The sequence below is a fragment of the Pongo abelii genome, chromosome 14 (genome assembly GCF_028885655.2).
Source record: "Pongo abelii isolate AG06213 chromosome 14, NHGRI_mPonAbe1-v2.0_pri, whole genome shotgun sequence".
NCBI classification, from domain to species: Eukaryota; Metazoa; Chordata; class Mammalia; order Primates; family Hominidae; genus Pongo; species Pongo abelii.
In genome coordinates this window covers 35,369,088-35,383,253 of record NC_071999.2, presented here as the reverse complement: position 1 = coordinate 35,383,253, position 14,166 = coordinate 35,369,088, and the positions used below count along the sequence as shown (strand labels likewise).

Genomic DNA, 14,166 nt, shown 5'->3' with positions numbered 1-14,166 from the left:
AGGAGCAAATGACTCAATCTGATTTAGATGGAAGTTTCTACTGTATAGAAGTCACCATTGTCAACATTAATAATTCTGATCCATTTAAAATGAATTCTGGCTCAAGGAGACTTTGTAACTTTAGTAGGTACGTCATGACAACTACCATTTTTTTAAGATGTTGAGAATGGGAACAGTTTTTTTAGGGTTTATTCTTGACCACAGAGCTTAAGAAAATGGATAAAAACCCTCTTCAATCTGAAGATTGGTATGGTTTGGTGTTCTAACGGTATACCCTAGAAGTTAGATGTCTAAAACTCAAGTAATTGGAAGTGGGAGGCAATTTAGATAATTAAGTGTAAAGCCTTGTAACTGAAGATGATTTTTTTTAGAAAGTGTATAGAAACTATTTTAATGCCAAGATAGTTACAGTGCTGTGGGGTTTAAAGACTTTGTTGACATCAAGAAAAGACTAAACAATTTATAATTAATTGGGCCAACTTTTAAAATGAGGATGCTTTTTAAAACGAACTAAGATGTATAAATCTTAGTTTTTTTGCATTTTAAAGATAGGCATATGGCATATTGATTAACGAGTCAAATTTCCTAACTTTGCTGTGCAAAGGTTGAGAGCTATTGCTGATTAGTTACCACAGTTCTGATGATCGTCCCATCAGTGTTGTTAATGTTTGCTGTATTTATTAATTTTCTTAAAGTGGAATCTGAAAAATGAAATTTGTGTGTCCTGTGTACCCGAGGGGTAATGATTAAATGATAAAGATACGAAAAGCGCCCATGTGACACAAACTGCCATTCAACAGGTATTTCCCTTACTACCTAAGGAATTGTAACCATTGCCCAGACATTGTAGGATTTAACTATGTTGAAAACCACAGGAGAGGCCGGGCGCAGTGGCTCACGCCTGTAATCCCAGCACTTTGGGAGGCCGAGGCGGGCGGATCACGAAGTCAGGAGATTTGAGACCATCCTGGCTAACATGGTGAAACCCCGCCTCTACTAAAAATACAAAAAATTAGCCGGGCGTGGTGGCGGGCGCCTGTAGTCCCAGCAACTCAGGAGGCTGAGGCAGGAGAATGGCGTGAACCCGGGAGGCGGAGCTTGCAGTGAGCCGAGATTGTGCCACTGCACTCCAGCCTGGGTGAGAGAGCAAGACTCCATCTCAAAAAAAAAAAAAAAAAAGAAAACCACAGGAGAGACAACAGGTTTTTGAATGAAATACATGGGCACTACCTTGCTTGACATCACATAGTCCTTGATGAAAGTTCACATTTAGGTCTGCTTGGTACAACATGCCTCCCGAAAGGGTCTGATACCTTTCAGTACCAGTAAGACACCTGCATATGATGGTAAGGTATCTGCAAATTTGCACACGCCGTACACAGCTTAAGTCTTAGAATTAACTTGCTAAAATGTGAGCCTTTGACTAGTAATTAGGCTGTTTTATTAGGGAGTGTGATAATATTTGAATTTCTTTTTCATATTTGTGCTTTGTGTCATTTTCAAATGACCCTTGAAATGTATTTTAAAACTAGATAAAAGCCAGAGGTGATTTGATTGTCTATCCAGCAAAAGGTGGAAGGTGGTTCGTTTTCTTGTCCTCTTTTAATACCAAGGCAGTGCTAACACTTGCCACAACTTGGGAAATTCCATGGGTCTACGCCACATTGCTCCCAGAGTAATGAGGCAATGGTGCTCTGTTACAGAATTGCTTGTTTCACGATACGTCATGACAGAAACACCATACAACATGGAATGACACAAACATAATATGCCACACTCCAGAATATGTAATGCTTGTCTTCCAGGGGGTTTCAGTCTAAGGTAATCTCTACCAGGAAGAAATGCTAGATGACTTTAGACATGTCCATTGGTTTGGACCTTCTAATTAGTTGAATTTTTACTTACTTATTTTGACATGAGAGATTACATAGAATCTCTATGTTGCTCAGGTTGGTCTCCAAATCTGCTCAAACAATCCTCCCGCCTCAGCTTCTCAAGTAGCTGGGATTACAGGGACACACCACTGTGCTTACCTTAAATAGTTGAATTTATTGGGCATCCACTGAAAAGAAGGAAGTAGGAATAAAATCTGCAATAATATGAATAAACCTGTAAGTGAGCATGAACAATGGTGGGCAAGGGTATGCAGACTCTGGAATCCAGAAATAGAAAATCAGTGGAAAGCCAGGCACAGTGGCTCACACTTATAATCCCAGCACTTTGGGAGGCCAAGGTGGGAGGATCACTTGAGGCCAGGAGTTTGACACTAGCCTGGGCAACATAGTGAGACCTTGTCTACTAGAAATAAATAATTTTGTGGATATACTAAATACCATTCTAAAAATAAGTGGAAAAGGGATTAGAGAGATCCTTGTAAATTATGTACTCATATTCATTGTTCTCTTTAGTCACATAATTCAGTCATGTAAGTGACATTCCACGGTATGGTGCTCCATAATATATATTTTTTCTTTTTTCGATCTCACTTGTATATGATCCATAATATTTTTCATCATTCCCTCACTGATGGACATTTAGATTGTTTCCTATTTTTTGCTGTTTAACAGTACTGCACTGAACATCTGTACATTTCTCTCAGGCATGTGTGGGTCTTCAGATACCTCAAAAGTAGAACTGCTGAGTCAAAAGACATTTGCATTTAACATTTTGGAAGATGTTGATAAATTGCACCACCACCACCCGCACCCCCCCCCCCGCCCACAAAAGCTGTTATTTATGCTGTGAAACATTTTAACAATGATTTTGCAATTAATCAAGATTTTTACTGGTTTTTCTTTGGCTCTATAACTCAATTTTTAAAAACGAGAAATTAAAATACTGAAATACTGTCATTTGTCCAGAGCTACCTGACCAGAATAAGAAACACAGGCAGAATCAACTGAAAGACTCTTAGGACAAGCCACTGCTTTATTTAAACTGCTAAACTATTTCTCAAACTCCTGGCCTCAAACTATCCTCCCTCCCTCCTTGGCCTTGTTGCTGAGATTACAGGCGTGAGAGCCACAGTTCCTGGCCTAAACTGCTAAACTATTTCTCTAAAGTTACTGCACTAAGTAAATAAGTAATCCACTGTGTGAAAATGAGGAGGTTCTTTCTCATTTTGATATACTCTGTCCTAAATGGAAGTATGTGGTAGTTTTTTGGTTGGTTTGTTTTATTCTGGGGAGGGTCTTTTCTAGCAGAGATTATATGTCAATCTTACAGAAGCTGCAGCCAACAGTTTTGTAAACGCAAGTCGTTCAATAAGGTGTAGCAAAAGGAGAAATGTGTGGCCCAGATACTAGCCTTTAGGAGACAGGCATTTGGAAAAGCAGAATGCATTCTGAGGATTTGCCTTAAATGGAATAAAGTTCACCAGTTCCTTGCTGGAGATGATACTTTATGGCAAAGGACATACTCCAAATGTGCTTATAAACGAAATTGTATTTATATGCTTAAAGTGAAATTAAGCTGGCCGGGTGCAGTGGCTCACGCCTGTAATCCCAGCACTTTGGGAGGCCGAGGCAGGTGGATCATGAGGTCAGGAGATCAAGACCATCCTGGCTAACACGGTGAAACCCCGTCTCTACTAAAAATACAAAAAAATCAGCCGGGCATAGTGGCGGGCGCCTGTAGTCCCAGCTACTTGGGAGGCTGAGGCAGGAGAATAGCGTGAACCTGGGAGGTGGAGCTTGCAGTGAGCCAAGATCGCGCCACTGCACTCCAGCCTGGGTGACAGAGCGAGACTCCGTCTCAAAAAAAAAGTGAAATTAAGCTTTGTGCCTTAGAGTTACATAGAATCTCTCATTAAGAGGCTTTACCGTATTTTGTTTGTTAGCTTTCGCTTTTTGGGGTTTTTTTCTCCTTTTCACAGGTGTTGACTGTACCCTGGTTTTGTTTATTGGGTTTCAATTAGAGCTTATTTTATAAAGTGATCTGAACATAACCAAGAGAATAAAAAGCCCTAAAATAAAATAAGGATCTGTTGAGTGTGGGAGAGTGCTCCTAAAGATAAAGAAAAACAAGATGCTCAGTTGCCACAGCCTCAGGTGCCACTGTAATCCCTGGAAGAGATGAAGAGTAAGAACTTGGAGGCTACTCAGAGCAAAGATAGTGCAGCTCCCCCACCCCTACACCCCAAGCCTCACTTCCCCAGGCCTTGCTCTGCCACCTGGAATCAGCCTGGTTGGGGCTTGGTCACAGGGAATGGGGCTAGGCACACTTAGTCTCAGAAGCAGAGAGGCTGACCAGAGAGCCTCTTTTCAGGGAGGGACAGAATAAGGCATAGCACTAGTGTAGGGTCCTAGCACATTACAGGCAAAGGGGCTCTAAGGGCTACTGTAGTCTAATCTGTGCATTTTTACAGAGTAGTGGACAGAGGCCCATAGGGATTCAGAGGCTTGCTCAAGGACAAATGGCAGTATCAAAACACTCTAGCAGCGCCAGGCTCACAGTAGGTGCAAAAAAGATGTGAGCTCTTTCCCCTTCCCTTAAGGACAGCAACAAAGAGGCTGGAAAGCTTCCTCACTGCCCCTCACTTCCAGGCCTGGATTCTCCTGCTATGGCTACAGTTTTTGCTACGCTAGGATAGCCAGTACATTCTGCCATCACTGAGGTTCTTCTCTGGCTTTCTCCTATGATTTACTTGGACAGAACATTTCTAAACTGAACCAAACCAAACCAAACAAAAATACTCCCAGTCATGTAGAAAGTTATAGGCTATCTGATTCTAAAGGGCTGGTAATCACTAATATAATGGATGCTGCTTAGGACTGTAGCCTGATCTTCTGGAAGTAGAAGCAAGATGCAATATGCTACACACGACAATAACTTTTGAAAAATCGGTTGCCCTTATTATGAATGAAACTTACATTATTGAAACAAAATAAATAAGAAAACAAAAACCTGTAATTCTACCAGTCAGCAAGACTATTACCATATTATGTGCCCTTCCAGTTTCTATATATAACATGTAATATATATAGATACAGATATATAGATATAGATTTTAAAAATTAAGGTGAGACTCATATAACATAAAATTAACCTTTTTTTTTTTTTTTTTTTTTCTGAGATGGAATCTCGCTCTGTCGCCCAGGCTGGAGTGCAGTGGCGCGATCTCGGCTCACTGCAAGCTCCGCCATCTGGGTTCATGCCATTCTCCTGCCTCAGCCTCCCGAGTAGCTGGGACTACAGGTGCCCACCACTGCGCCCAGCTAATTTTTTGTATTTTTAGTAGAGACGGGGTTTCACTGTGGTCCCGATCTCCTGACCTTGTGATCCGCCCGCCTCGGCCTCCCAAAGTGCTGGGATTACAGGCCTGAGCCATCGCTCCCGGCCCATTCATTCCTTTTTAAGGCTGAATAATATTCTATTGTGTGTATATACCATAATTCCTTATTCATTCATCCAGTGATAAGGTCTTAGGCTGTTTCCACCTTGTGGCTATTGTGAATAATGCTGCTATGAACGTGCGTGTACATGTATTTGTTTGAGTTCTTGTTTTCAACACTTTGGGTATATATCTAGGAGTGGAATTGTCGGGTCATATGGTAACTTTATGTCTAACTTTTTGAGGAACTGCCAGACTGTTCTCCACAGCAGCTGCACCACTCCACATTCCCACCAATGATGTATGAGGGTTTCAATTTCTCTACAACCTTGCCAGCACTTCCTATTTTCTATTTTTTAAAATTATAGCCATCCTAGTAGGTGTGAAGTCGAATCTCATTGTGATTCGATTTGTGTCTCCCTAATGACTGATGATACTGAGTGTCTTTTCATGTGTTTATTGGCCATTTGTATTCTTTGGAGAACTAATTCAAGTTCTTCACCGATATTTAAATTGAGTTATCTTTTTGTAGTGTTGTGTGCATATAGATATACATACATATATGTTTTTAAAAATGTTAATAATTTTAAAATACTGCATTTGTAAGCTGCTTTTTCTACTTCACAGTCTATCTTGAACAAAAGTCTTTGTCAGCTGGGCACAGTGGCACACACCTATGATCCCAGTACTTTGGGAGGCCAAGGCAGGTGCATCACTTCAGGCCAGGAGTTTGAGACCAGCCTGGGCAACATGGTGAAAGCTTGTCTTTACTATAAATACAAAAATTAGCCGGGTATGGTGGCACGCGCCTATAGTGCCAGCTACTCAGGTGACTGAAGCACAAGAATTGCTTGAACCTGGGAGGTGGAGGTTGCAGTGAACTGAGATGGTGCCACTACACTTCAGCCTGGGCAACAGAGTGAGACCCTGTCTTTAAAAAAATTTTAAAAGTCGGCCGGACGTGGTGGCTCACGCCTGTAATCCCAGCACTTTGGGAGGCTGAAGCGGGTGGATCACCTGAGGTCAGGAGTTCGAGACCAGCCTGGCCAACATGGTGAAACCCCGTCTCTACTAAAATACAAAAATAAACTGGGCATGGTGGTGGGTGCCTGTAATCCCAGCTACTTGGGAGCCTGAGGCAGGAGAATTGCTTGAACCCAGGAGTCGGAGGTTGCAGTGAGCCGAGGTCGCACCATTGCACTCTAGTCTGGGCGACAAGAGTAAAACTCCATCTCAAAATAAATAAATAAATAAATATAAATATAAAAAAAGTCTATGTCATCATATATTCTTATTCTGCTGGGCATTATTTTTAGTGCCTGAATGTAAAATACCATAAATTATTCAATCAATTCTATATTATTAGACATTTAGTTTATGATTTTTTACTGTTACATATAAGGTTAACATGACTATCCTTTCTTTATGCTCACACCTTTGCCCATAATTATTTTCTTAGGATATAAATATATTCCTCAAAGTGAAATCACTGAATCAAAAGATGAGCCAAATTTGGTGAATTTTACCAAGCTACCTTTGGAAAGTTTTCACCTAAATGTAACAACTTTTTAAAAGGCTATTCAGACAATTTTACGTATAAGGGATACAAAATAGGGTCATGGTTTCTAAGATTTTATAAAGGTTCAAGCCTACAACAGTGGGGGGAATCGTGAAAGGAGTAAACCTTCAAAAGCAAGCAGATAAAAAGCCTGAAAAACTTGGAAAACCATTGGATTGAAATGTCCATTCCCCTTTATACTTCTGTTACCTTACTACTTTTCAGGTTGGAGATTAACAGAAAGAGCTTTTATATTCAAGTAATTGCAGAACTGCAAAAAGTGAATGCCTAGATCAATTGGAATTGGTAGAAAAACTTTGAAAATTTTGCAAGAGCATTAGAGCTTTTTTGCTTTTTACTTCATTGTGTCACTGTACTTTGTAAAAACCTACATAATCTCCAAAATTTACTAATTCGTAACTGTATCAGATTTTTTCTTTAAATAAGGTTAAATAACAACATTTTCACGTACTGTTTTAAAACCAAGACGTAGATCAACATTCTTTCAAGGCATACACGTTTCATTTAACAGTGGCCAATAGGCCAACATGAAACTGAATTAATTATGTATAATTTATCCTCTAGACAATCCCATAGGGATCTTTTTCATACATTGATGAGTAATCGATTTTACCCTACATAGGTCACTGAAAAGCAGTGTAAATTTCATGGTTTTTTGTGTTTGTTTTTTTTCTGAGATGGAGTCTCGCTCTGTCACCCAGGCTGGAGTGCAGTGGCACAATCTCAGCTCACCGCAACCTCCGCCTCCTAGGTTCAAGCGATTCTCCGGTCTCAGCCTCCTGAGTAGCTGGGATTACAGGCGCCTGCACCACTCCCAGCTAATTTTTGTATTTTTTAGTAGATACGGGGTTTCACCATGTTGGCCAGGCTGGTCTCAACCTCCTGACCTCAAGTGATCCGCCCGCCTCGGCCTCCCAGAGTGCTGGGATTATGGGCGTTAGCCACTATGCCTGGCCTCATGTTTCTTATAAGAACTTAACTTTTAGAAGGCAGCATTGCAAACTTTCATGTCTGAATTTATATATATTGAGCTTCTATAGATAATTACAGCGTACCATTAGAAATAATACTGATTTTGGCCAGGCGCAGTGGCTCACACCTGTAATCCCAGCACTTGGGGAGGCCAAGGCAGGCGGATCACGAGGTCAGGATATCGAGACCATCCTGTCCAACATGGTGAAACCCCCATCTCTACTAAAAATATAAAAATTAGCTCGGCATGGTGGCATGCGCCTGTAGTCCCAGCTACTTGGGAGGCTTAGGCAGGAGAATCGCTTGAACCTGGGAGGCAGAGGTTGCAGTGAGCCAAGATCACACCACTACATTCCAGGCTGGACGAAAGAGTGAAATTGTCTCAAAAATAAATAAATAAATAAATAAATAAATAAATAAATAAAACTTGGAAGTTTTTAAAAAAATTATTAAGGTCCTAAAGGTTTTTAAATAACTGTACTTAAGAATCAACTGACCCAGGCCAGTCTCTACTAAAAAACCAAAATAATATTGATTTTGGCAGGGCGCAGTGGCTCACGCCTGTAATCCCAGCACTTTGGGAGGCCGAGGCAGGCAGATCACTTGAGGCCAGTTGTCTGAGACCAGCCTGGCCAACGTGATGAAACCCTGTCTCTACTAAAAATACTAAAAATTAGCAGTGCGTGGTGGTGCATGCCTGTGATCCCAGCTACTCGGGAGGCTGAGGCAGGAAAATTGCTTGAACCCAGGAGGCAGAGGTTGCAGAGAGCTGAAATCACGCCACTGCACTCCAGCCTGGGCAAAAGAGCAAGACTCCGTCTGAAAAAAACAAACAAACAAAAAAAACAAAAAACAGAGATGCCATTTTTTTCTTTATTATTTTTTGCTACATCTTCATTTTTAGGCGAAATCTAATTTGTTCTTACCTCTAGGTCTTAGTAGGCTATTAATAACAATTCTTAAAATCTCACTAAGAAATCATCAAAATATTTCCATTTTATTTTATTATGAATATCTCTTTTTGTATTTTTTTTTTTTTAATGAGACAGAGTCTTGCTCTGTCACCCAGGCTGGAGTGCAGTGGCACAATCATGGCTCACTATAGTCTAAACTTCCTGGGTACAAGCAGTCCTCCTACCTCAGCCTCTCAAGTAGGTTAGGACTACAGGCATGCACCACCATGCCTAATTTTTTTTTAATTATTTTTTTGTAGAGACAGAGTCTTGCTATGTTGTCCAGGCTGGTCTTGAATTCCTGGCCTCAAGCAATCCTCCCTCCTTGGCCTCCCAAGGCGTAATTCCACCCTCACACCATTTTTTTCCAGAGATGGGCTGTCCCGCTGCTAAATGAGCTATGTTGTGATTTCACAGCAACAGACTTACAAAGAGTAGCTTCTACTGTCAGATATCCAAGGGAATTCCTAAAATTTATTCTCCACCCAAGGGCCCTGGAACTTGGGTCTCCATAGTTTTTTTTTTGTTTGTTTCTTTGATTGTTTTTGAGATGGAGTTTCACTCTTGTTGCCCAGGCTGGAGTGCAATGGTGCGATCTCGGCTCACTGCAGCCTCTGCCTCCCAGGTTCAAGCGTTTCTCCTGCCTCAGCCTCGTGAGTAGGTAGCTAGGATTACAGGCACCCGCCACCATGCCCGGCTAGTTTTTTTTTTGTATTCTTAGTAGAGCCGGGATTTTACCATGTTGGTCAGGCTGGTCTTGAACTCTTGACATTAGGCGATCCACCCACCTCGGACTCCCAAAGTGCTAGGATTACAGACATGAGCCACCGCTCCCGGCCTCCATAGTTTCTTCTCTCTTTAATTCCAGGAAAGACAGCAGTTAGGCAAGTAATGGAAATTATCAGATGAAAATAATAATCTTGTCATCTAATCTAGATTCCTTTCTGCGACCCAATTTTAGCTATTATAAAAACCAGAATAAAACCCATCTGCCATCACTTCAGAAAGTGCCAGGAAAAAGTCTAAGGAAGGCTTTTATTATTTATTTATTTATTTATTCTTCTTTTTTGAGACAAAGTCTCACGCTATCGCCCAGGCTGGAGTGCGATGACTCAATCATGGTTCACTATAGCCTCAACCCTCTGAGTTCAAGTGATCCTCCCTCCTCAGCCTCTTGAGTAGCAGGACTACAGGTGCACACCACCACGCCCAGCTGATTTCTGATTTTTTGTAGAGACAGGCTCTCTCCATGTTGCCTGGGCTGGTCTCAAACTCCTGGGATCAAGTGATCCTCCCATCTCAGCCTCCCAAAGGCCTGGGATTACAGGCATGAGCCACTGCACCCGGCCCTGAGGAAGATTTTTAAACAATAAACTAGCAAGAGGCCCAGTGAGGTGGCTCACACCTGTAATCAATCTCAGCATTTTGGAAGGCCAAGTTGGGAGGCTTGCTCCAGCCCAGGAGTTCAAGGTTGCAGTGAGCTATGATCATGCCACTGCACTCCAGCTTGGGTGATATAGCAAGACCATGACTCTGAAAGAAAGAAAGAAAAAAAGAAGATAATAAATTAGCAAGATATATAGTCATGATAAAGCTGTTTAAAATTATGTTTGCAAGCTAAGTTTACATAGGAAAGAAACATTTGCTGCCTGGTAGAAGAAGTTTCTTCATTTTTAAAAAACAGATTTTAAAATAAATTTTATTCATCAAAATGTGGCTGCTACAAGAACTACATGATATTGTATTGTTCGGTATATGGTCCTCTTACTAGCTTAAAACTTGATGACATGACTTCGAAAGTGTAAAAATGGTAAAACAAAAACAAGGCAAATGCTCAGCTGTCTTTTCTTTCAGAGAAACTCCAAGGCATGAAGGAACCCCTCAGGTAACAAGTTTGTCCCCTTCATCTGTAAATTCTGCAATGAGGTGACCGACCCATTTCTCCTTTGCTTTCAGGTAGGCTCTGCTGATCCCCTCTGCTCTGTCATTGCCCATGGCTCAGCCTGACTCGATCCTTTCTCACTGGCCACAGCCAATGCAACTGGGTGCCTGGGCCACCCAGAAGAGTGCAGTAGGAAGCTGGTCAGCTCCGGCCACCTTTAGGGTCTGTGCACATCCCCCAGGCCTGTCCAATGAGGCCAATAGCTATGGCAGCTGTTTTTTGGTTTTTTTCTCTCCTGGATTTTTTCCCCTTTAGTCTCCAAAGATCTGTAGACAATGGTGTTGCATTCCAGTTCCCTATCTCTAGGCACGTTGCATTCAAACCAAAGGCCTTGTGCAGAAGATTTCTATTTTCCACTTTCTATGAAGACAGCAAGGAGGGGCCGGGTGCGGTGGCTCACACCTGTAATCCCAGCACTTTGGGAAGCTGAGGCAGGCAGATCACCTGAGGTCAGGAGTTCGAGACCAGCCTGACTAACATGGTGAAGCCCCATCTCTACTAAAAACACAAAAAATTAGCCGGGCGTGGTGGCGCATGCCTGTAATCCCAGCTACTCAGGAGGCTGGGGCAGGAGAATCACTTGAACCTGGGAGGCAGAGGTTGCAGTGAGCTGAGATCGTGCCATCGCACTCCAGCCTGGGTGACAAGAGCAAAACTCCATCTCCCACAACACCTCCAGCATAAAACAAAACAAAACAAACAAAAAACAAGGTAGTGGGGAGGGAGTCAAAACACAACTCAAATTGCATAATTGTGCCTTTGTTCAAGTGATGTGGTAACATTTATTTTTCTAGTAAGACTGTCAGTTCCAGAAGGTCCAGAACTCCTGTCTTTTGACTGTTGTATCACCTGTGTAGGTGCTCATAAATAAGTGCTTCTTGAGTGAACTCATCTTCTATTCTGTGACAAATCACAAATTCTAACATGTTGGCTCTAATAGCAAACAAGATACAAGTCATCTCCAAAAACCTAGCTTGGCATATACCCTGCTACCCAGCTGCCTAGAGGGATTTGGTATAATGCTAGCAAGAAATGGTGATATTTCATTACAATTATAGAAGAAAACATTATGAACTCAGATCTTGGAAAGAACGGACACTAATATGTCCAATGAATATAATTTTCATAGTATGTCCAGGTGTGGATGTCTGTATTAGAAACGATTGTCACTTTTGCTGAGTGTGGTGGTGTGTGTCTATAGTCCCAGCTACTTGGGAGGCTGAAGCAGAAGAATTGCTTGAGCCCCAGAGTTCCAGGATGTAGTGCACAATGACTGTGCCTGTGAATAGCCACTGTACTCCATCCTGGGCAACATAGTGAGACCCCATCTCTAAAAAAAGAAAATGAAATGACTGTCACTTTTGACAAGCTTTTAAATTTTCAACTAATTTTCTTCTTAAAATATTTAGGTTTAGAGAACACTTGTTTTCAGAGTGAAGTCCTTCAGTTCCATTAACACATAAATTTCATTAATGTCATGAAATCGTCCTTATAAAGGTCTGAATTCTTTCTAAATACAACAGGCTACATTGGATCTGTCCGAAAGTCAAACGTGTTGAATTGAACTGAGTCTCAAACTTATCTTAACCACGTCACAGGTGAAAATCTTCTAAATGATTATGCTTGTTATACTACTGTAACTTTCTAGTTACTCTATAATTTTACTTTCTTTTTTTTTCTTTCTTTTTTTCTTTTTGAGACGGAGTTTCACTCTTGTGGCCCAGGCTGAGTGCAATGGCGCAGTCTCGGCTCACTGCAACCTCCACCTCCCGGGTTCAAGCGATTCTCCTGCCTCAGCCTCCCGAGTAGCTGGGATTACAGGTGGCCGCCACCATGCCTGGCTAATTTCTGTATTTTTAGTAGAGACGGGGCTTCACGATGTTGGCCAGACTGGTCTCGAACTCCTGACCTCAGGTGATCTGCCCGCTTCAGCCTCCCAAAGTGCTGGGATTAGAGGCATGAGCCACTGCACCCAGCCCCTAATTTTACTTTCTTTAAATGACATGAGATTACATTAAATAGTGACAAGTGGCAGACATCATCAAAAGAAATAGTGAAGACCATTAATATTTTGTCAGACTCTATGCAATGGGTTGGAAAATACATAAACCCAGGGAGGATGAATTTCCTTACCCTCAAATAGATCCAGTTCCTTCCCGTAGGTCGAAGACAATATCTCCAAAGGTAAAATTGAGAAACCCAACAACTACTTGATTGATGAGTAGGCAGCCTGCTAGTAGGGGACTCTTCACTCATTTACAAACGAGCTGGGCATTGTACTCGGCCCTGGAGATGCAGAGGTAAACAAAACTGACCCATTGCCTCCCTCACAAAGTTTCTAGGAGCTTAGATTTTCATGGAGAAGACAAAACAATGAACAAGCACACACATACCTAAGACAGATCATTTCAGGTGCTGCGCAGGCCCACAAAGATAACACAACAGGGTAATGTGACAGGGATGAGTTCGAGAGTCTGGAAAGGCCTTTCCAAGGAGAGAATAGGAGGAAGTTCGTTCCCTTTCAAACTGTATTCGTCATTCTGCCTGCTGACTCTATTTCGGTTGGCTTGGACGAGGACTGGTGGCTGATTAATGTTCAATGACCCACGGGGGCAGCCCAGGCCGACAGTTCCTCAAGACCCTGCAGGTCAACGTTTCGCAACTTCCCAGGCCTCTCCCTGCTCCAGAACGAGCCTGACTCCGCTCCCAGTTTTTCCGGTAATCTCGTCCTCACCGCTCCGCTGCTGCATTTTACGCACGCCCTCCAGGGAGCGGTCCTCGGCGTCCAGCTCTCAGGATGTGGAGAGCTGCAAATAGCACCGACAGCTGCAGCTGGAGGTAGCCGCCCGGGAAGCCAGCCAGTTGCTGCCACCACAGGGGCCAGGGCCGGCCGCGGGCCTCCGCACGCTCTTGTGAGCAGCTCAGCGGAACCCTCGACGAGGCGGGCCGACTCGTCAGTGCAAATTACGGCTTTTATTTCCTTCTGGGTGCACACGTGGGGAGGGAGGGAGCTTGGGGAAGGAGAGTGTGCGCCCTTCAGTGTTTGCCACTTCTCTTCAAAACTGCCTGGGAAGTAGGTCGGCACCAATAGTCACCTCATTTGCAGAGACAGGGACACTGAGGTGAAGGAAGTGACTGCACCGCCTGAACAGAGCCGAGTGACAGGGAAGCAGGAATCCATCCAGCCTCTGTGCTCCTGGAGCCTGGCCTTTTCCTTCCGGTTTTCTTAGTGCTTTTATGGTATCTCCTGACCATTTTTCCCCCTGCTACGTGCACAAGACTCACCTTCTCTGGCCACACTCCTCAACGCGAAAATATGAGGATTACTTACAGAGTCCCACTGGAAATTTGTCTTTAAAGAAGGAAGCCTAGGCCGGGTGTCGTAGCT

The 14,166-nt window shown here is 42.7% G+C and overlaps 1 long non-coding RNA gene across 1 annotated transcript; it reads right to left on the bottom strand.

Annotated features, from left to right (window-relative positions):
• Nucleotides 1-9,869: 9,869 nt before the first annotated feature.
• LOC129049472 (uncharacterized) lies at nt 9,870-13,737 on the bottom strand. The gene is made up of 3 exons (XR_008512575.2): nt 13,172-13,737; nt 12,912-13,064; nt 9,870-10,369 (listed from the first exon to the last, which is right to left on the bottom strand). It is a non-coding gene; the product is annotated as an uncharacterized LOC129049472 (long non-coding RNA).
• Nucleotides 13,738-14,166: the final 429 nt, after the last annotated feature.